General features: G+C 44.2%; 1 protein-coding gene and 1 long non-coding RNA gene across 5 annotated transcripts in view; one reads left to right on the top strand and one right to left on the bottom strand.

Moving 5' to 3' along the window:
* The window catches only part of LOC117155641 (uncharacterized), a 153,762-nt gene that overhangs the window by 9,368 nt on the left and 122,978 nt on the right, over positions 1-21,416 (bottom strand). The gene's annotated exons all lie outside the window — the stretch shown is intronic.
* InR-2 (insulin-like receptor-like) overlaps positions 1-21,416 on the top strand; it is a 109,100-nt gene that overhangs the window by 10,233 nt on the left and 77,451 nt on the right. Inside the window, exon 1 of one of the 4 annotated variants that reach the window (XM_076619594.1) lies at positions 16,828-16,909. The exons of the other annotated variants lie outside the window; for them this stretch is intronic. The gene's annotated coding sequence lies outside the window, so the exon portion shown is untranslated. Of the gene's footprint in view, positions 1-16,827; positions 16,910-21,416 lie in introns of those variants that run through there. 4 annotated transcript variants of the gene reach the window in all.

The following is a 21,416-nucleotide window of genomic DNA, read 5'->3' as shown; positions in this document are numbered from 1 at the left end:
TTCGCGAAACAATTAACCTGTTCGTTCTGCTCGTAGTTATCGATTATCGATGCCTCGACGGCGTATGACGTTTCCTCCGTTATTAATATCGTCCGACGGAAAAGAGGATCGCTAGAGACAGAGAGGAACAGAGAAACGGAATGCTACGACGAGTAGGAAATCGGTAAGCACGAGAATAGTGCACGAGATATATAATTTTACCGAGCAAACTCTGTATCGGCGTTTCCGAGACGAAATGGCACCGTTATTTCACTTGTGACTATTTCTGTCGCGAATATGAACCAGAAGGGACCGCGGCATCTTCGGGGAATCGTTGATGCATCGAGACGCGCGAAATAGTTCGCAAAGTTTTTAGTTTACCGTTGAAATACGTCGATACATAGCGAGAATCGAAGCGCAGTTCGTCGAGGACAGGGTCATTTTTGTGAATCCAACGGGGCGGGTGGAACAGAAAGGAAAGTCAATCACTAAGAGAGAATCATGGGAAATGTCAAAGTTATTCTTGTACTCCTTGTTAGAAAAGCAGAGAAAAGTAATAAACACCGTTTTCCAAATTCATCTTAGAATTCACCATTATTTGTATCGTCATGTTGTCTGATGAATGCATTTATGGAGCACGTCATCGCTTCTTAAGAATTGGATGTTAATTTAATTCAATTCAATTTAATTCAATTTATTAATTAAACGGGAGAAAAACACTTCTAAAAAAGGTGATATACGATAGGAGAAAGAGAGCTTGTGCTCCGTCCGGGTTAGCTGAAGCTTTTCGTAGCCTTTCTTTCCGAGGTTGCTGGTTGAGGTGGAAAAATGTTGATATTACTGCACAAAGCGTTGCCGAGTTGACATATAAGGGCAATAGTATTTATACGGCTAAATATAAATTAATCGTGTAGTTACCCAATAAAATGAAGCTCGATTACTTTAAAATTGCGTATGATTCACCCTGTGTATTTTATATATTCCTTATATATTTATATATCTCCCTTTTATTTCTTTTTTTTTTTTGTTGTATCGTTTCGTATGTCAATCGGTTATATCGAGAAGTTTATCCCGCGAATGAATAAATAAATATATCTCTTACAAGAATCGTTTAAATTTCAAAAAACTGAGTTGAAATATAACAGTATCGAATTAAATGCGATTGCGAAACGTCGTTGGTCGCCAGTAGCAACTCTCTCCTCGTCACCCGGAGTAACGAGAACTGGAACGTTTCGGTATCGATCGCGAAGACGATCGCGAACGAACATAGCGATAATCGTTAGCCCAGCATCTGTTCCAGATCCCTGTTTGCAAAGACGTATGGAAAGGAAGGCTAAATGGCCGAGCAACGACACGTAGGTCGCATTCTTCTCTTCTAGCAAACGAGTTAGCCAGAAGCGCGAAGTTGATACTTACTCTTGCTGGCTGGGACTTTGTAGCGTCACAGTAATCTGGGACGCCCGGAGTCTCGATTTGTCTCGTGTAACACCGACCCGCGATATGAAACATCACGACCCGTCAAGCTGCTCTCGAGAAGAATGTCGCGCGCTCCAGAGATAATTAACGCCCGCTCAAATGAAATCGATAAACGGCCAACTTACATACAGTGGCTTTTATTAACACGTTGATTGCCACGATGATTGTGGAGCACCGTTGTTACCGTTAAGATAAAATAAATGTCATCGATTAAACGACTTCGAAGAACGTAAAGCAACTAGTACTAACAATGTAGGATAAAAAATGCGCTCGTTCAACGGTAGAAAAATTAGATATTATAATGTGTCACATCGCAACATTCCAATGTAGGTATCGCGATCTCTAGTGCAAAACAAAATTCGCTTGGCAGTCAACTCGTGAAGGACCAATGACGAATGAACCCGACGTTTCGTTTGTTATTTCTATTAGTGAATTTATACTTATTTCACTTTATGATTGTCGAAGGAACTTTCCACGAACATACTTGGTAGAAAGCGAGGATAGTAGATAATAGGGGTGGAGCAATAATAAATAGAAGTCATTTAAATATCAGTTAGTTTTAAATGTCAACTCACAAACGAACGTCTGCCACCTAACATTATTCAAGATGTTTCTGCATTAAAGTGCCTAATTCTCAGATCGATAAGATAATCTCCAGGATGTATACGAGTATCCTAGCACCTTTTTTAATCCGAAGTAAGTCTTTGTATACATGGTGTATTCAAAATATTCGAAATTATCTAGGTTATTCATTGGCTCGCGATTATGCAAGGGGAAACTCCCAGTCATCCGTCAGATGCGAAATAAATCGATCCGTAGAATCAGGATACGGGATATCGGGAACACGTATCTCGTGGCATGGGCGGAAATCGTAACACGGGGGTACGCAGGTTCTCTTACGCGGCTTCGAGGGGAACCCGAACGGAGGACACGAGGAGAAACAACGCGACGTAATAAGCGTTCGTGGTTTGCTCTGCTATGGGCATGGGGAACGGACTCCCAGAGAGGATCACGAGTATTCCGAGGGAAAAGGAAAAGAGCGAAAGAGAGGGGTAGAGAGGTTGAGAGAGAAGCGCAACAAAGCGAAGGAAGAGGTAGGGAAAAAAGCACCGACAATAGTCCAACGGCCATGGGTAAAACGATCAAAACAAATGTCTCACTAGTATATAACAACCACATTCCACTGCTGCCTCACGCCATATTTGAATCCTCCTCGCTACCCCCTCCACCCCCTACGGTCTGTTTGTCTGCCCCCTTCTCTGGTACCGTCTCGTTTCCTCTTCGTTCCCGAACGATCCTACACGCGTTCGTCTTCTTTGCTCATCTCCCTCTTCGGGACCGGGCTGTTCTCGGCTCCGTCTTTTTCCTTTTCCTCTCTCGTCTCTCTCTCCCTTTCTCACTCTCTCTCTCTCTCTCTCTCTCGTTTTCTCTCTTCCATTCTCTCCACAGCATCTCTCTTTCTCCTCCTTTTTGCCGTTCTACATTACCTCTGCGTCTCGTTTTCCTTCTGTTTCCTCCTTGGTAGCCAACGTAGAGAAGGGGAAGGAGAGACCACCGCGACCGCGTTCCACGCTCTCTCACTCTCCTCGCTGTCCTTTGGGCGTGGGTAAATACTTAAACGAGCGCCCCAAGTGTCTACCTATCATCGCTAATAAACCTACGCGTTATTGCCCTCGTGGTTCATTTTCCTCTCGTTCTCTCCGCTCTTCGTTCTTATTCCTTCGTATGAAGCCCCTTACGCGGGTTGTTACTCTTCTCCTTCCTTGACTTTGACTTTCAGTTGCCTCCAATTTCTCGAAATAAACGACGCGAAACTCGCGCCGGTATAAATCACCGGCAAACGAGTGGGAAGGATGTTTCTTTCGAAATCGTATCTCGTTTGTAGGTTTATGATCGCTGCAGAGGCCAATTAAAGTGACGTCTTCATTCAGCCTTAATTACCAACTTCTCCGGCCAAGCTGAAACGACTAGCTTGTCGTAAGATTATCGCTTTTCGTTCATATAGCTTTACCTATCATTATCAAAGAAGGAGTTGGTACAATTTTACGTATGTTTTTAAAGCTAGAATTTCCTATGAGTGTCAGTCGCGCATTACATAGAGATAAGAAAAAGTTGCTTAGAAGGAATGTCGAGTCTGATCGTTTGTTTCCGATAAATTCATTTCGTTCAAAATTCTGTACAAATTATGTTTAATTATATATAAATTTCAATATATATATATATATATATATATATATATATATTATTACGTGTAATTATAGGTATATTATAATTAACCTTCTAACGCATTAGGTCAATTATTATTTATCGCTGTTCATTATTTTCTATGATATATCTATGCGTTATTACCCTACACTGTATGAACTATTCAGTGGGCTTTTCTATTACAAAATAAAATGACTGATGCTTCTATGATTCAGCTCTCGCTGGGTGAATGTTAAATTATACGTAAATTATTACAAATCACTCGGCATATTGACCGAAAATTTCACTATGTGTATATAAGGTATTATTATCATCGCGCGATCCTGGCGACTGTGTCGTCATACAATGAAAGCTAACGAGCACTTCTTTCTAGCTCTACACAGTACGTCTCGTGTTAACTGTGGCAATTGAAGATCGTCTAGAAGTCGTTCTTTAATGTATTGTAATTTAATCTCATACTGATAGAAAAATCTCTATGTGTAAACTGTAAACACTATACCCAGCCGTTCAGACACAATATGTACGTATGACTCTTACAGGAAATCTCTCCTTAAGATAGCGACCGTGCAGACGATAAGACCGACTCATTGACGACTCGAGTACCTCTCCCTCTCGTAACGAGATACAGTTTCGCGCGAAAAAGGGTGTTCTCGAATCTTATGGTAAAAGGATCTCGCGTAGGTTGTCGCGGAAGAGCGAAAAATCGGCAGAGCGCGGAAGTGTCGCCGCGAGGGTTGGCAAGGATGTAAGGGGCGCGTTCCCACGACCGAAATCGTCGTTTATCACGCCAGAACAGACGATGCGCTCAGTTTTCGTGCTCGCCGTTGGATGGCGTCCCTTCTATCGTCTTGCAACCATCGATAGAAGGTGGCATTACGACATCCATGCGATTCGTGCCATTTTTCTTTCGAAACCAAAACTAGATCAATACCAAAGCAATTTAATAGCTATTCTTAACTTATTATCCCAATAAAACGAAGTAATTTCCCCTCGAACTGTTCTAAATTGCATTTCGTGTGAATCCCACTTCGATTGCCTAAGTTTTGTTATCGATCACTGGAAACCAGTAGTTCTTTTTAGTAGTCGTCGTTAAATTATCGGCCAGATATTTATGTGCAGTACAAATAAGGAATAGAAATCAAGCTGGCTTTGATTAATGCACGTTGAGCCGCATTATCGCCCCATCTCGTCCCCGAAAGACCGCGTCGCGGAGGGTCTCCGTTTTCCCACGGTTCACCGGACTCTGGCGAACGCGCTGCCACGGAATTCCAGGTCGAGACCAACCAGGAACTGCGCCGCATACTGGAGAACGTGGCGCAGCTGAATAAAGTAAGGAGATGCGCTCCGCTCGCTGGCTTACTTCGACATTTTAATTTTTTACGCGCCGCGGTTAGATCGATGTATGCTCCGAGTCACAGGCACAGTCAAAAGCGAGCGTACATCTTACGAAAATGTGCGTCTCCTTACTGAATCTTACCTACAGATTTACGGATCACGGATGGGTCTTTTTCCCTAATTTGTATTTTTACTTATTTCATATCCTGCGTTTAAATTGCCTTTAAGGTATACAGGTATCCACTTTTGAGAGATCGCGCATTTTATTTGTTACCGACTTATTAAACTGTCGCGCAAAAAGAAAGCGTCGATCTTTGAAAGTTCATCTATAAAGATAAAGTTAAGAGGGCGACAGGACCTGTTGAAACGGAGCGTGCATTATCGAAGCTAAACCGGTTTCCGATTCCATTAATATGCTCATTACGAGCAATACTCAGAGCGAAGGAATTCGTCGGACGGCATTCCATCTCGATTTTATGAATTTCCGATCTCGATGCGATTCCAATGCTGGCTTCGATCACATGGGTGGAAGATACTACTTCGTGGCATTAGCCCAGATTCTTCAACGGGACATAGTGCCAGGAGAATCACAGTATGATTTGTGGTCGAGCGTATCGGAACGATCGAATCGTAGATCGATCGGTGACGAACTTAACGGAGCATCGTTTCTAGACTGCGAATTTTTATGGAAATTTAGGATTAAGAAGAGAAAAAGGATGAGGAGAAAAATTTGTTTTTCATATCAAGCGTTATAAATATATCTTGGATATTTTGTTTGCGCACGTCATGTGTATTCTATGGATTTTTATATCTTTAAATTTCCTACATGGCGTACAGATCCGCGATCTGATCCCTTCAAGTCTGCTCAACGAGCGAATAACGTTGATGAAAACGAATATTCAGACGGGATATTTGTAAAGGGCACGGAAATGATCCAAGTAAAAAAGCCCAGTACGAAATTCTATGCATCGTCGTACACTTCAATCTCTTATTCAGCGGAACCGACCTTCTCAATTTCCCTCGTTTAACGTAGCCGGGCTATAGAAGTTCGTCATTTCGAGGGAGGGAAACTGGAAGTAGTCGATACGATCAATCCATTTGTAACGACTGTGGCCGAGTATAGCCTGGGCTCAAATACAAGATACGTAGTAAGATAGCGTAACGAGTTCAAATCGTTTCAGATCGTATTCTCTTATTGCTAATCAATTTTCTGCGTTTAAGAAAAGTATGAAACAATCGTCGACGGACAAAAGAAAGTTTTTAAGATAAAAAAAAAAAATAAAAAGACGACATAATTTTACGAAATGGACGATTGTTACCGATATGATAAAAAAAGCTTTAATACAAAAGTTTGAGAAAAGTTTGAGACTGACACTCGGATCGTATCGATTAGAGAAATTTCTTTTATCAGTCACTGTGCAGGGCTTCCCCACGTTTATACAAAGACACGCAACAAGACTCGATCGTACCAGCGCATCGGATTTAAAATTCAGACGGTAACGGTATGATACGTGGTCCATTATAAATTTTTTTGCAAATGATCAAAAGCCGAGAAACTGGTGTGTATTTGAAAAACAGGAAGCGCGCCGTAAGCGAAGCAGATCGAACTTAGTCGATCGGTGGAAAGAGAGAAAGAAAACGAGTAGGGTCGGCTTCTACGTTCTGGCCGTAATATTACGTTGCCGGTGGAAGTGACGGAAGCCGCGGGGGTTGCTCGAGCGGCGGGGGGTTCCAGATGGTAGCGTAAGTCTGTGCGGAGGAGCGGCAATAGGTGAGCGTAGACGAGTGGCCAGAGTGGGGATGGGTGCGAGGGTGGAGGGCGGAGCCCATCCTTTCCTTACTGCGCACTTTCTTACCCCTCCGCTGGTTGGCATTCAACCCTCGGCACAGTCGGCATCCGTGGGTACACAGTTCGCTCGTACAAAAAGGTGGTGGCGCGTGCTGCTTTCCTTCAGTATCTCTCGTTCGTTGCTACACGGTGTAACATCGCCCCGTCCCTCGCTGTAAGGGGAGGTCGTTGTCATCGTTGTCATCGTTGTCATCGTCCTCTCTTGAGATACACGACTACGTGTGTTAGACAGTGCGTTCTAATCGTGTGTACAACTGTGTCTCTGGCGCCACGAGAGCAGCGTGACTTGACGTGCGTGCACGCGATCCAGCGATCATCGCCGTCACGAACGTGCGTCGACCCTTTGGTTTACGTCCACCACGAGGTCGTCCAACGCGTCGCCACCAACGGGATATCGGGACAGCGACCCGCGCCGTGTCTCCGTCCTTGCTCTACGAGTACATAGTAAGAAAGAATTCTTCTTTCCATCTGCTCTTCTTATTTCGTCTCTCTATTGCGTCTCTTCGACTAAGCTACGTTATTTAGTACGGATGTAGGTAACGTCCGTTTTATTTTCTATGATACGAAGAGGAAGATAGCGTTGTGATTCCTTGGAAGTGTATATTGGATAAATACCAGGAATCTTTCGGAGCCGTGCATCTCGAAGGAGAGAACGGAAGCATGTTTCGGTGGAAGGCGGCGTGGCAGTGTTGTGATTCGCGTGGAGCGCCAACCAGCGGTGCTGCTCGCATCCACTACCTTGCTGCCCCGCCTAAACTCCGGCGAAACTAATTTCGCAAACGAACTCATTATTTATGATTTTTCATTCTCGAAATTATAATCTCTCATATTTAACATACGAGAAATTGTTTCTCTATGAGCTATCTCTATGAATCATCGATAGTCGTCCCGCACTCTACGCTATATTTTACATTCCTCGAATATAGTAGGTTCGCGTTCGAGCGGCAGGCTTAAGTATCGAAACGTGCGGTCGGTATCGACCGCGCCGGATCATTATTCGATAACCCTCCTCTGCGATTCGCGGAATCGTTCAAACGGCAATGCGTTCGCCGCGCCGAGCCACGGAACCGCGCCGATCCCTGGGTGTATTTATTAATGCGTATTGTTTGGAGGGCGTACTGTATGTACGTGATCGTGTACGCGGTCCACGATGGAGTGACAAAGACGGAGATACGATACGGTAGAGGGAAAATGGAGAGAGAGAAAGAAGCTTCTCTGTTTTGCGGACGCGTCGAAAGGCACGAGCTTCGAGGTTCGAGGGATGAGGATGGAGCGGGGATCTGGGATCCGAGTCAGGGGGATCGGGACGAGAATGTCGCCGACGGGTGAGGACGAGGGTGAAGGGGGTCAATGTACGCGCGTCGAGGAATCACTCGTACTCGAAACTCGAACCAGAACGAGAACGGGACCGAAAGGACAGCGGTAAACCGCTACGCTTCATCTAACGATTCTCGCGGTGTCTCGATGACGCGCGATGCATCGACTCAGCTTCCAGATAATTTGATATTAGCTGTTCTCTCTATCCTTCTTTTCTCTCTCTTTCTCTGGACCTATGTTTTTTCCACCACCACCAACACCACCACCACCACCACCACCACCACGATATCCGTCGATACCAAGCACGGATCAGCGTCACAATGTTCTTTACCCCTCTTTCTAGCGTCGAGCTTTTCCGAGAAAATAACTGGCATGCGTAATTAACTGTATGCATCGTGTTCTTCTCCTATCTATGCGCGCAATCAGGAATTCGCTCGATAATTGCGACTTCGATTAATCGCGATGCTCCTTGTCATCGAGTTTATTTTCGTCGAATGGGTGGCTAGAGTCGATGGTACGACGACGATGATACTGTCTGTCATCGTCTTGATCGAGATATTTGCATGGATAGACATCTCTGGCCTTCCAACGAAGATGTGTACGTATTTGCGCGTATAAACTGCTTTGATCGGCGCTACAGTCGATCTCTAAATGTTACTGGCTCCTTTCGTCCTTCGCGCGCTATCGATTTTCGATCGCTCTAATTAGTGTTTGACCTTTCGATGGTATTCGTGCCATTTTCCTCGAGTGTCCTCTCTCCGTTACGAATATCGATCGAGCCGCCATGGGAAACAAGAAGGATTAAGTCGTGAATCGGTCGGTTGGCAGTGGCACAAAAGGAATCCACGGAAACACTGAAATCGTTTCGAATCTGCGTCTGAATAGCCGATTTCCTAGAAAGATTAAACCATTGTTCCATTAAACGATATCCGATTACACGATGTCCGTCGATCGAAAGAAGAGAAGGTTGAATTCCTGTAGAAGATACGCTGTAGTTCGTTCCGACCAATTCGTTCTTTATCGTCGGTTACTTTCACGTCGAACCGCGTTTATTAGATAAACATGACAAGATATACAAAGTATGGAAGCTAGTAGTCGAAACAGTCTTGTACACGATACTGGAGGGAAATATATGTACATCGGGAGTGTGTAACGAGCGTACGAAGCATATCGGTCGAGCGCACTAAATCACGGCTGATTTCTCGAACGAGCGTAGATTATGCGCGGCGGTGCTCCATTTAGACGCGCATATATCGCGCCTGTTTCTTCGAACGCGCGGCAAGTTTGCGTACGTGCACCAAGTACCGAACAAGCTTGCACGCTTTGCTTCCTTGTATCGGAACAAAACACGGCCGACGAAGAGAGGGATGTCTATTAATACGCTGTGGAAAGGAACAGAATCGTCTTCGGCGGAGTTCTCGCGATAGCAACTCGTTACGTCTACGTTCTGCCGCCTTTTGCAGGACACGCGTCTACATTTCGCCAAAATTATGTGTTTTCATTTTATATATTTTGATTCGCCAGTTAATCTTTGAGATCTTTTGCCGACAAATAACAATCGTTTCTTAAGTTTTAAATGTTACAGTATCTACGCGTCGAAACACTGATAGAACTATCGGGTAATATATCGATAATAAACTAAATCGGACATAAGTACCTATTAGGACAGCTATCTGTTGCATTTATTGGAAAACTGATAAATTTTATATTATAAGGTATATGTGAATCGAATAACGGATTTATAATACAATAACTGGATAATAGAAACAATGGAAGGTATTCGATTCGTACTAAATATCATCGAGTGTCTTAATACGAGCAACGTAAGATAGAAAGCTATAGTTGTCAAACTATCATTGTGAACAACTCACTGTTATCTCACTGTTTACCAAAATCGTTCGCATCGATCGTAGAATCGCTACTAACAACGAGTCAAATTGTCTATTTTCAAATATGTATATCGTTTAAATGTTACTTATACTCGAATCTGGGAAATTTGTGTCAAATAATTTATATAAATAGACGTAAATATCCCATTGATTCAAGTACGTAATTCTAATTTAATCAAAAATATATATCAAATCATTTCATAAGTAATATCGCGCTTATACTATATGTAACTTTAAATACGTTACAGAAGTTTATCGTATTAATTAATTAATAATATATTACCCATTGCATCGAGGACATCTTCATCTTTACGCAAGTTTTCTAATTCTTCTCTTATTTAATTTAAAATTTAACGTGTACATTAAGCGTAACGGATGGCATTGATCTGATATCTTTTTCCCACGCGTTTTTCATTTTTCTCGTCAGAATGTTGCATTTCTCATTAGTTGCAACCTTACCATATAAGACCAATTATCGTTAGTCAAGTTCTTTACCGATTAATTCTTCGTTTATTGCTTCTTCATCGGTGATCTGACCCATATTAATCGGAGGGTAAATTATATGCTACAACAATCTCGCGTAAAGGAAGGTTGTCATCTATTTTCGGTGGATTTTGAGACAGACAAGTTAGACGGATAATTCCGATAGTCAGCGGTATACGTGACAGTAAACGAACGTTCGGCAAGATTTGAGGGCCGTGGGATAGGCAGAAACGCGGCGACGCTTCGGTTCGCGTACGCGGAACGACAATTCCAATTATCTGTGCGCGTGCCTGTGTCGTGCCGGTATGTATACTCGGTAATAGCCTTCGCGATCTCGCGTGCTTGCCTGCCGAGACTCTGTATTCGTCTCGTTCAATGGAACATTTCGTATGCCCGATAATTCTGTATTGATCTCATAAACAATCTCTCTCGGTTTCGGGATGCATCCGGGTTTCGCTTCCACGAACAATCAATCTCGTCAGTGGCATATCCGCCGATCCGCGCCTTCCTAATCAGATCTCCCTTGATGTTCGATATGGGAGGATTTTTATCTTGCGCGAGAAAAAAAGCTTACAAAATTATACATTTCCTTAGGTTTTGTTTCTATAAAAAATAAATTACATCGTATTTACATTTGCAAGGATTAAAAGCGATCTAGCTGAAACTTTAATTTGGCTTTGTTAACTTTCTTTCGTAGAATGGAATAGTCATTACGATTATCAATTCAAACGTAGTACGTTAAAAAACTAGATAAAAGACACTGTTCGTTATTTTGTTTTATTTCCTGTTGCCAAAAAGCGATTTTATAATACATGTTGCGCAAAGTCATCATTTTGTTCTCTAATTTGCTATTATTCATCCTTTTCAACAAAAGTTGCTCGATTATCGCTTCTCACGTGTTACTGTTTTTCGCCCCCCGAGAGGCGTGTCTCGATAAGATTGACAATTCTTGTAAACTAGTAGACTGAATTAGTAGACATCGAAATTGCGCGTTATCGTTTTTCATGGGAAATCTACCGCGATTATTACGAAAATATCTACACTGCTTAAACGACACTTATTCGATATCGCAACTCGATAACCTTGTACTTTGCTATTATATTTCGAAAGCGAATTGCGTTAATAGGAACAAGTATTTGACGAGATTCAGGTTTTCGTAGATAAAGATCGTAGTTGGAGGTATTTTCGCAGACAAATTTCATTCGATTTCAACAATAGCTGTTTAATGCGTTTCTCGTTGCATTTCCGCTGTTGCCAATACATATGTGCATTTTCTGTGGTCACTGGATTTTAAAAACATTTCATTATCCGGATATTGTTTCGCAGCGTCACCTTGACACGCGTCGATACAACGCGATCCAGTCGATACCGCGTTACGTAAGCTCGACGTTACAATTCCTTAATCCTTCCCTATTGACGCGAGCACGTGGCAGATTTCGACACGCGTAGAAATCTTTTGCACTTCGTCATCGTAATATTCCGTACACATGAACCTGAAGTGTTATCGGATTCACGTACGAGCTGTTCCCTTTAACAAACATGGAGGAAAATGAGGCGTAACGAGAGAAAGGGGATGTTGATATCAGGTGCTCAACGGAGCGTGCGCTCGAAATATATCTTTTTCCTCGGTGCAACGTTTTTAAATAATTGGAACGAATTGTCGGATAATGAGGGGAAATGATGCTCGTTAAAATATTCGAACAACCACAGAAAAGAATTACGAGGAAAAAGTTCTGCGGCGAGCATTCTCTTCTGATATCCTGTTATTCGAGAATTAAAAAGTAGCTAGTAAAACTTGTTAATCCGTTCGGTCACGAAACTGTCCGCTTAATTGTCTGGCATTCTTGAAACGTTTCTTCGTTCGACGCCACGATAGAGGACGTTTAAACGAGGATAAATAAGGAATTTCAGGGAACGAAATCTCCTCGGCGTAAACAGCTTTTTTCCTTTGCAAACATCGTTTAACAGGGTCTGCAGGTGCAAACGAGCCCACCGCTAACACGGTGTACGTAATCGCGTTTAGAAAACGTATTCTAGGCGAACAATTGGGTTACAGAACGCGTTGGAGAGCGTTCGCGTTGGCTAGGCATGTGGCAATGTTTTGGTCGGCATCGATCGACCAGCCCTTACACTGCGGCGTAGTATCATACTTCCTTGCTTCTCCCGCCCGGTGCTCTCCCACCACCCGCATAATCCACCCACGCCCTGGTTCACTCAGCCACCCTTACACGCCAGTGATTCTCAATCGAATCGTCTCTACTACCTGATCGAATCTATGCTCTATTTACCGACACAATGGGGCTCTTTTCCATTATCGAATAATTTCTCCGTTGATAACCGAGACGATATTCAACAACGATACGCAAGTAATCTTGTGAAATTTGAATTAAAATATAAATTGACATTTTTCTGAACGTCCTGTAGAAACCAGGTATCGCTACTTTCTAGAAACTGTAGATTTCAAACACGATAGAGATGGTACCGCGAGACGTGGTCGTTGGTCGACTTATTTCGGGTTTCTAGATGTAACCTGTTTTCGCTAACGGCTGGCGGCTGTAACCGCGTTAAAGGCAATCGGCGAGACGCAACAGAGAGCCTCGGCTAGCCTGGAATTTGCATCGCGGTCGCCGGTACCGGGACCGTATAAATTGCAATTAATTTATTCGTCTGTCTCGTCCGGCGAGGATCGTGCGCGCGCCACGCACTTGAGGAACGCGACGACGCGACGTTCGAATTCTTCCCGCAACGGAGCACTGCTGTCAGCAGGCCGAAATTCGCCGAAACGCAACGGGCGTCGACGAACGCGGCCGACCGCCTCCGAGCCACCTCGAGCCTGCGACTTTGTACGTTTCAGTGGTTCTCACATGGATTTGTGTGGTGCGCTGTGGCGGTGGAACGTTCGGATGCGTCGCACCACTCCACACTGCTACCACGGTCGGGGGAGTTCATTGAACGAGCGAGCCGGCGCGCGGAGTGGACGCGGCAAGGAATGGCGCGTTCCACGGTTCACGGTCCGCGCGGATGCTCGAATTGACAATGCACCAGGATATCGTGTATCGCCTACGAACCGCCTGGAAACTTTGAAATAACGACGCCGCGAGCATCCACCACGACCTCCTCCGTTCCGACGAGTATCGAAAATTACTCGACCTCGTTACGTTTTCCCGTACAAGGACGACGTGCCGCAGGTATCGATCCTTTGACCGGGCCGTTGGCTACATTCGAAGGATTTCTTCTCTCGTTTACCTCGTCGATCGTTTTATCTCGATTTTACCTCGACATTTACCTCGACTTTTCCCTCCACTTTTACCTCCACTTTTACCTCGTTGTATCGCGAGGATGATTTTTGAGAATCTTACGCGTGTACGATATGGAGTTTCAGTTTTAGTACGATATGGAAATATTATAGTTGTAGGTGGCGAAGTATACTTCAGAGTTTTCTAGTCCAAGTTGGTCGATACGAACTCGCGTCGGAGGGCATTGGAAGCCGAAGATTCGACGAGATAATGGACGCTGGGCGGGTGAGGAATTCAACGAAGGGAGCTGTTCGGGACGGGAGAACGCGCGTGCGTTCCTCTTTGCACGCGCACCTTCGTACAGCGCGTAATTTTATTTACACAATGATAGAGGTACTGGTTGTGTTTGTCGCCACTCCAGGCTGGCATTACCTATATCTCATTACGTTCGGCTTTATCGCCTGTGGCACTCTCTAGCTTTCAAAACAACCGGCACTGCGACCGAATCGTAATAAAAGAATCTCTGCCGCGTTCCACAAGGGAAAAAGCGTAGTCGTCGTAGTCCGATTACGTGACTATTTGCGTTTTCTAAATCTAACGAGAATCCTGCTTTTCATCGGTTTCGGACGACGAAATTTGGTATGACCTACAAAAGGGCAGCGAGAAGAAGCAGCTTAGTACAACGTAAACCGTAAACGTAAGCGCGGCCCATCGTTACTATGTAAATTTATTCAGGGGAAGGAGAAAAAGTAGCCGGAAAACAGGTCGCGTACACCGCTTGCTACAAAATGTCGCGAATTTTGCTCTCGAAATTCTCGATTCTTTGCGCTTCTTCTTGGTATCGTGTGTTTAAACATATACGAAAGACCATGACGCGTCCATATTTGTCGATTTTAGTATTTTCGTGGCCCTTGGTGGCTGAGCTTCGAAAATATACCTGGTTTTCTAAAGATAGATCACGAACCTCTGTCAAATCTTGCATGTACGTGTTTAATATCAGGACAATCGACAATTTTGGAATGTTCAATAAGATGTAAAACTGCGTATTGAATCTCACAAATGCAGGCACAACTTTAATAACATAGTTATTTAGTTATTAAATTTTAAGTTTGGTTGTCGTGTTCTTTCTCTCTATGGTCTTCATATGCGGTCGTTTTATGAAAGTGGAGGAGGAATGTGACGCGGCGAGAAAAACGCGCGGTATGGAAGAAAGCGAGGGACCGCGTGCGACTCGGTGGAAATCGAGAAATGAAGCAAATAGAGGACGAGGAACGCAGTCTGCGCAACGACTGCGTTCCAAGATAGAACGGAGTGTCGCGTACGAATGTAAAGTCTGCGAGAGAAGCGGAGCCAGACAAAACGAGACAAGTTGGAAAAAAAGATTCGCAAGACCTATCGACACGCGGCTAGAGCGTGCCGCGATGGATCGAGGAACGAGGTGACGTGATTGTCTTTGTTGTTCGCTCATGGACCTCCGTAGTTATTGACGCGACACCAGCCAGAAACCCATGAATGTAGTGCGTATGTAGCTTCTCAAGTACCATTACTCGGTGCGGCGTCGTCGTTTGCTACGATCCTCGCCAGCGATTGGTCAAAGGTTCGACTCGTTAAATCGAGGAAGAAGGGGCTGCGGAGTCGATATACGAGATTCTTCTCGTGGAATGGCAGGACCGGAGAGAGGAGTCGAACGAGCATTAAGCCTGGTTCAGACACGGCCGGTAGTTCAGCCAAGTAGCAGGTAAAGCCGAATTTACACTGTTCGTATTGGAGGATCATTGCGGATGAAACGAGGGAAGCAAGGTATTACGACGAATCATCCGCTGTGATCATCCAGAATGAAACAGTGTAAATTCGGCTTTACCTGCTACTTGACCGAACTACCGGCCGTGTTTGAACGAACCTTTAGCGACGAAGAACGAGTATCGACCATCTTTTCTCTCCCATTCACTCGGTCCTCAACACTGTAGGTACGCGAATAACCAACCACGCATCGAGCGTGTTCGAAAAAGACAATAGAGAAGCTCGATGCGACGTAGTGTACCGCTTCGAAGGAAAGAAAGACACCGTGGCCTGCGTCTAATTCCACAGTGACCCTTTCTTTCTCTCGCACGCATCGCTCCCTCTTCTTCCTCTTCTTCCTCTTCTTTTTCTTTTTCTTCCTGTCCTCCATCTCCTTCTCTTCCTGCCGTTTCCTTTCGCGGCTACGATTCGGTATAAGAGCTACCGTGTTTTCAGTGCGTTGAACCGATACCCTAGGCGACTTCTATTTTTACGGAACACCGACCGTTGGAATTCACAGCTTTAAATTCTCGCGGCGCTGTGGCACGCGGATGACATACTAAATCATAGAATTCTATCGAAATCTTCTACGATTCTATCAAATTTCCACGGTGCCACGTAACACGGTTCTACGTAAAATACCTGTGACATCTTAAATCTAGGAAATATTACGTATGAAAAAAGGCATGCGAAACATCTGCAAGTTAGCGATAGTCACCATTATACGATGCCTAGTCTCGGTAGACTTCCGTTTGAAGCGCGTGACAGGTGATACGCGAAAGTGAGCGACGAGGAGAGAGAATTAGAACAAGCGCCGAGCGTGAGAGAGGGAAAGATAAACGTGGTCGGATGGTCGGTGTCGACGGACCGGCAAACGCGAACACAAACACTTCATAGTAGAACGTAGCGGCGTGGTGAATGAAGCCTGCGGCCTACTGCCCCCTCCCTTTCTCTCCGTACTTCTCCTGTGTTTCGCGTCGACCGTACTTCACCATGTTTCCCCACTCCGTCCCTCGCCGCCTCGTTCACGAGTCGATTGCTTCCCCCTTCCCCTTCAACCCCCTACTTCTCCCCACTATCTGGCCGCCGTGTGTGTGCGCTACTATCCTCCCCACTCCAGTGCATCGCTGCGACCAACAATGTACCCATCTTCCTCGTTCTTCGTTTCACTTGATGCACCGACTACACGCGGCACGCACGCACCGTGGCACAGGGGCGCGGGAAGACCGCGTCGCGACGCATAAAACGGACGGACGACGGATCAAAAGCGCGGCAGATCGTCCGTTTCCGGTACGGCTAATCTGACTGAAATGTTTTTCCAACCGATGACGCGTAATCGCTATCCGAGCGAAGAGCACTCGGTAATCGGTCTTTAAAGCGAATCATCCGTGAGCTCATGGATTTTTTCATGTCGACATTCGTTTGTTCGTTCGATATACACGGAAAAATTCAGACTGCCTATCTCTTTGTATGTTTAGTTTTTCGTTCGTTTTTATTATCCCTGTATTTTTCCCGGGGATTTTTACTTGTTCAGAAACGAACAATCTCGTTTAGCAGCGGTACAAACACGCAGCGAAACGAACCGGTATAACTAACGCGTAATGTTGCTTTATGTAAAGCTTGTAGTTTTAATACCTATAAGTGTACTCTCTGTTAACAGTACTCGTTAAGCGTACTCAGTGTTTGTAGTTACTTCCAAAAATATACGAACAATAAATATTTGGATTGATTTATTTATGTTTTTTGTTAGTTTGGTATATTTTTATCAAGTAACTTTAACTGTAGAGTAAATAGAACGATTCGCGTTTCACGATGTACTCCTAGTGACTGACTTGTCTGTTTGTGTCACACCATCCCCGTTCGTATTTGATCAAGAAAGATCTCCGTCGTTAATGGACCACGCTACGATTGTTCCAATAATCCCTGCGAGAAAAGAGATATAACAACAGTCGTGGAAACTTTTCTGGGCATGTTGAATTAATCCACTTACCGGTTAACGTTCGAGTTTGATGTTTAACCATTACAGCGATCTCGAATCCCGGGAACGTTTCATCGTTCCCAGTGAAATATATTCTTCGATTAGCGCGATACGTATCACGGATACGGATAAATAGCGGTATGCGCACGTGTCGAAGCGACGAATCGACATGTGACGGACTACGTCGGCTTTATTTGCATCCCGCGTGGATATTTTAGCTTCCGTCGCGCTATCTCGTCTGTCAGCCTACAAGAGGAAGGCTAGAAGCATTTCGGATGGAATACGCTGCGAAGAGTGGTCATCCGTTATTGTATTTTTCTCGATCGAAAGGCGGGATTTCCTATGAGAAATTATCTTTGTGAGCAAGCTCCGCTTTTCCTAAAAATCTCATAAACTTCGACGAAATTGAAGTACGTATTTATAACACTGTCATTTTTCTAATTTTTCCGGTGGATTTCTATCGAGCATTTATTATTCAAATATATTTTTCCTCCATGAAACGACATGTAAGTCAATTTATTTATGTTTCTCAATAATATTGCATTACAATGTTAAATAGGGCGTTTCACCACCCAGGTATTTTCCTTTGACAACCGAATAAAAGCGTGATTAAAAAGCATCCCCGCAGGCTGCTCCGTGGGACAAGCGTTTCTACATTATGACGAGTTTCGCGATTATGCATACATCTTGGTCGGCGACCCCTTTTACAGATATACATACGAGTCGTGCGAGTTTGTTCCAGCTCTTCGTTGCGTCGGTTCGTTTCCCGAAGGACCGAAGCCCTCTGCTTTTTCCCACGCGCTCGGGTGTTGTAGAACGATCGATAATAGAGAACAACGTAGAACGTGTTTAAAGCATGTACAATCCAGTTGTTTTCTAGGTCTCTACGCCGCACGGAAGTGCTTGTAAAAGACAGGTATCTCGCTAGTTTTTCTTCTCGCTCCCCCTTTTTTTTTTTACGTTGCAGTGCGTTTCGACGCCGGAACAAACTTCATTCCGACTTTTTTCAATGCCCTGAAAAGTCTCTTACCTATTCTCCGTGGTACACAGAGAAGGAGCATAATCGCTTCTTTTTCCCTACAGTTTACCCGAACTGTTCCTCCGCGTTTTAAAATTTACTTTGTCCTGAGAATAGTCACGCGATCTAGTTTCCCTGCCTTTTTAAACTCTTGTTAGTGCTACTTCTTTAGCTTGTTTTGGTGTTCACGCGCACAGAAAGAGAGGCAGAGAACCGGATAGGTAGATGCTTTAAATGCCAATCGATTTTTCCAGTAGTCTATAACTTGTGATTAATTGGCAACTTTTCCACCCGATGCGGTTTTCTCAGGAACCATCGAAATCCGCATTCCCTTACCCCTTTCGCTGTCTTCTACGCAACCTTTCGGAATAAATGATCGTTCGACCAGATAACACACGCTCGTCTTCAAGATTATAGACACTCTGTATAATTTTGTTGCCGCTGGAAGAAATACGCATCCCATAAAAATCCCGTAAAGACGAAGTGTACGGGAAGTCGAGACGATACTGGGAGAATAAACTTGCGACGAAATGTTAACGCTCTGACAGAAACGATGGTGACGGCGTTACATTCTCAGCCTTACGATACCATCGATTGTCCGATCGCGAAACGAAAATTTCGACACCAGGGTCGACCGACGTTCAATCGATCGAATCGATTTTAAGTGGAAGCTTTCCAGACGAACGAGATGTTAACGATTGACAATCCGATGGGTGGCAACGATCGTTATCGGTCATCGTCGTCGTCGTCATCTTCGTCGTCGTCGTCTGGTTGAACGAAGTGGTAAGAAGCGTATTGGGAGCGGAGAGGACGGGGCAGCGGAGATTTAATGGAGCGGATCGCTCGGTACCAGGGCGCGTGCTACCGCGTATACGGCCCGGCTGACCCCTTCATACGCAATAAATCAATTATCGCTCGTTAGCAAGAAAAATATACCTTCAATCGAATCACGTTACTTAACCCGAGTGTCATGGTAACCAGAACGGTGTTTTGCAAGCACGCGTCCATAATGCAGTCGTCTTATTTGTTCAAGCTACTTACCGTGTGAATTTCTTACCCCTTTGTCATAAATTACGATTAGGTATCTGCCAAGAGTATTTGCTCGCCGATGATTTGTTCGTCGGTCATTTATACGGTTGGCGCCACGCGATGACGTCTTCATCGAAGAAGTCAGACAAGAAACACGCGAGATTACGTACCATCGTTGATTTCACGCGATTCCTACTCTCGTAAACGATGATATTGTTCGCTGGATGGATGCATGCTGCGGTCGTTTTTTACTTCACGTCAATCTAATTTACGGGTAGAGGACATTGCCATCGTCCGTTCCGTATGATCGACTGTAAACAATTATTCGAGATCGTGAGAATCGCGACTGTTGAATGGACATTCCAAGCCACGGTCCGTGTCCGCGGGAAAGTAGAAAATACCGTGTTAGTCGGCGGTGCTCGCGGATGAGCTGTGCCGTTTCTACGGATAGGCTAGTTCTACACAGAGATGTACCTACATCAATCGTTACCGCCCACAAGCATTCGTACATCTGCTGCAATTTCATCTTGAAATAGTTTGATTTTTTTTTTATTATATATTACATGTTATAATTTAGACTGACAGATTTTTATGAGTTTGTGGGAAATACAAAGATGTAAAAATATACAAAATGCACATAACATGCAAATATACGTGAAATATCGAAGAATACTACTTGCTACAATATTTAATAGGTTAAACAATTTTCTACTTAGGTTCCCCCTTTTCTAATTAGACACGTAAAAATATGAATTTACTCGCACACATACACATATATATTTATATATCCCCAGTTTAGTTAAAGTACAATAACGTTCCTCTACCGGTTCTTCTTTATCTCTTTTCCCATAATTCGAATCAAATGTTGTACTAAATTTAAACTGAAACGAGAGATATACTCGCATCGCTCTAATTCCATATTTATCTCTAATTCACGACTGACACTTCATAGAATCCATACGAACTTTTAGAACGTGACTAGAAACACTGAATGCTTATCGTGGTACACATATTCCTGTGTGAAACTAGCCATAGAACTCTCGCGCGGACCGTTCCACCGTACAGAAGAGCAAAACAAAGGTTTATCGTTCTTGTCATCGACAAACCGTGTTTTCCTTTCGTTTGATCGAGCAAAACGAGTCTGGAATCAGGAGGTAGACGAACCCGGTTCGATTATTAATTTACGGGTCTCTTTCTCGAGAGTCGAACGAATACAAGTCAAAGAGTCGTTCTTCGTTATAGTTGCAAGAGGGTCGACATCGTGAAAACAGAGTGACGATTTCACGGGTCGCTGGAACTAATATTAGATCGTCCCTCTCCAGTTATAAAGCGTAGAACGGGAGGGTATCTGCGCGCGTGGACATCGAGATATCATACGCGTCGGACGGAGAAACGTCTCGCCGGTTGCTGCTTTTAGTTGCTTTCGCGACGACTCAAGATGCACGGAGCACCAGAGGGAGAAGCCTCGCGAAACGGTCGGTTCGAACGGGGAATGAGTTTTATCAAAACTCGATGGCCTGAATTCGTAGCGATGAATGACGATGGATGACGTGTTCATTGAAGTATGTTCCTCTATTCTTAGAACAGAGTACGTGGCTAGCTCAGTAGCCAACTCGTTAAGTATTCTACTTTGAGCGAGAGTGCGTCCCGCTTCTAAACTAACGATTCTCGTACCGACCAATCAGACGGTTGAATTTCAAGCTAGAAACAGTCGTAAAAGTAAAAGTACTGTACCGAGCTGGCGAGAATATGTGTCCGATTGACAGTAATGAATTAGATTTACTTCAATCTCGTATGGTCACGTCTATTAATCGAAGGGACCGCTGTAACAAGAAGGCAGCTC

This window comes from Bombus vancouverensis, chromosome 6, assembly GCF_051014615.1.
Source record: "Bombus vancouverensis nearcticus chromosome 6, iyBomVanc1_principal, whole genome shotgun sequence".
Lineage (NCBI taxonomy): Eukaryota > Metazoa > Arthropoda > Insecta > Hymenoptera > Apidae > Bombus > Bombus vancouverensis.
This window is presented reverse-complemented; position numbering and strand designations above follow the sequence as displayed.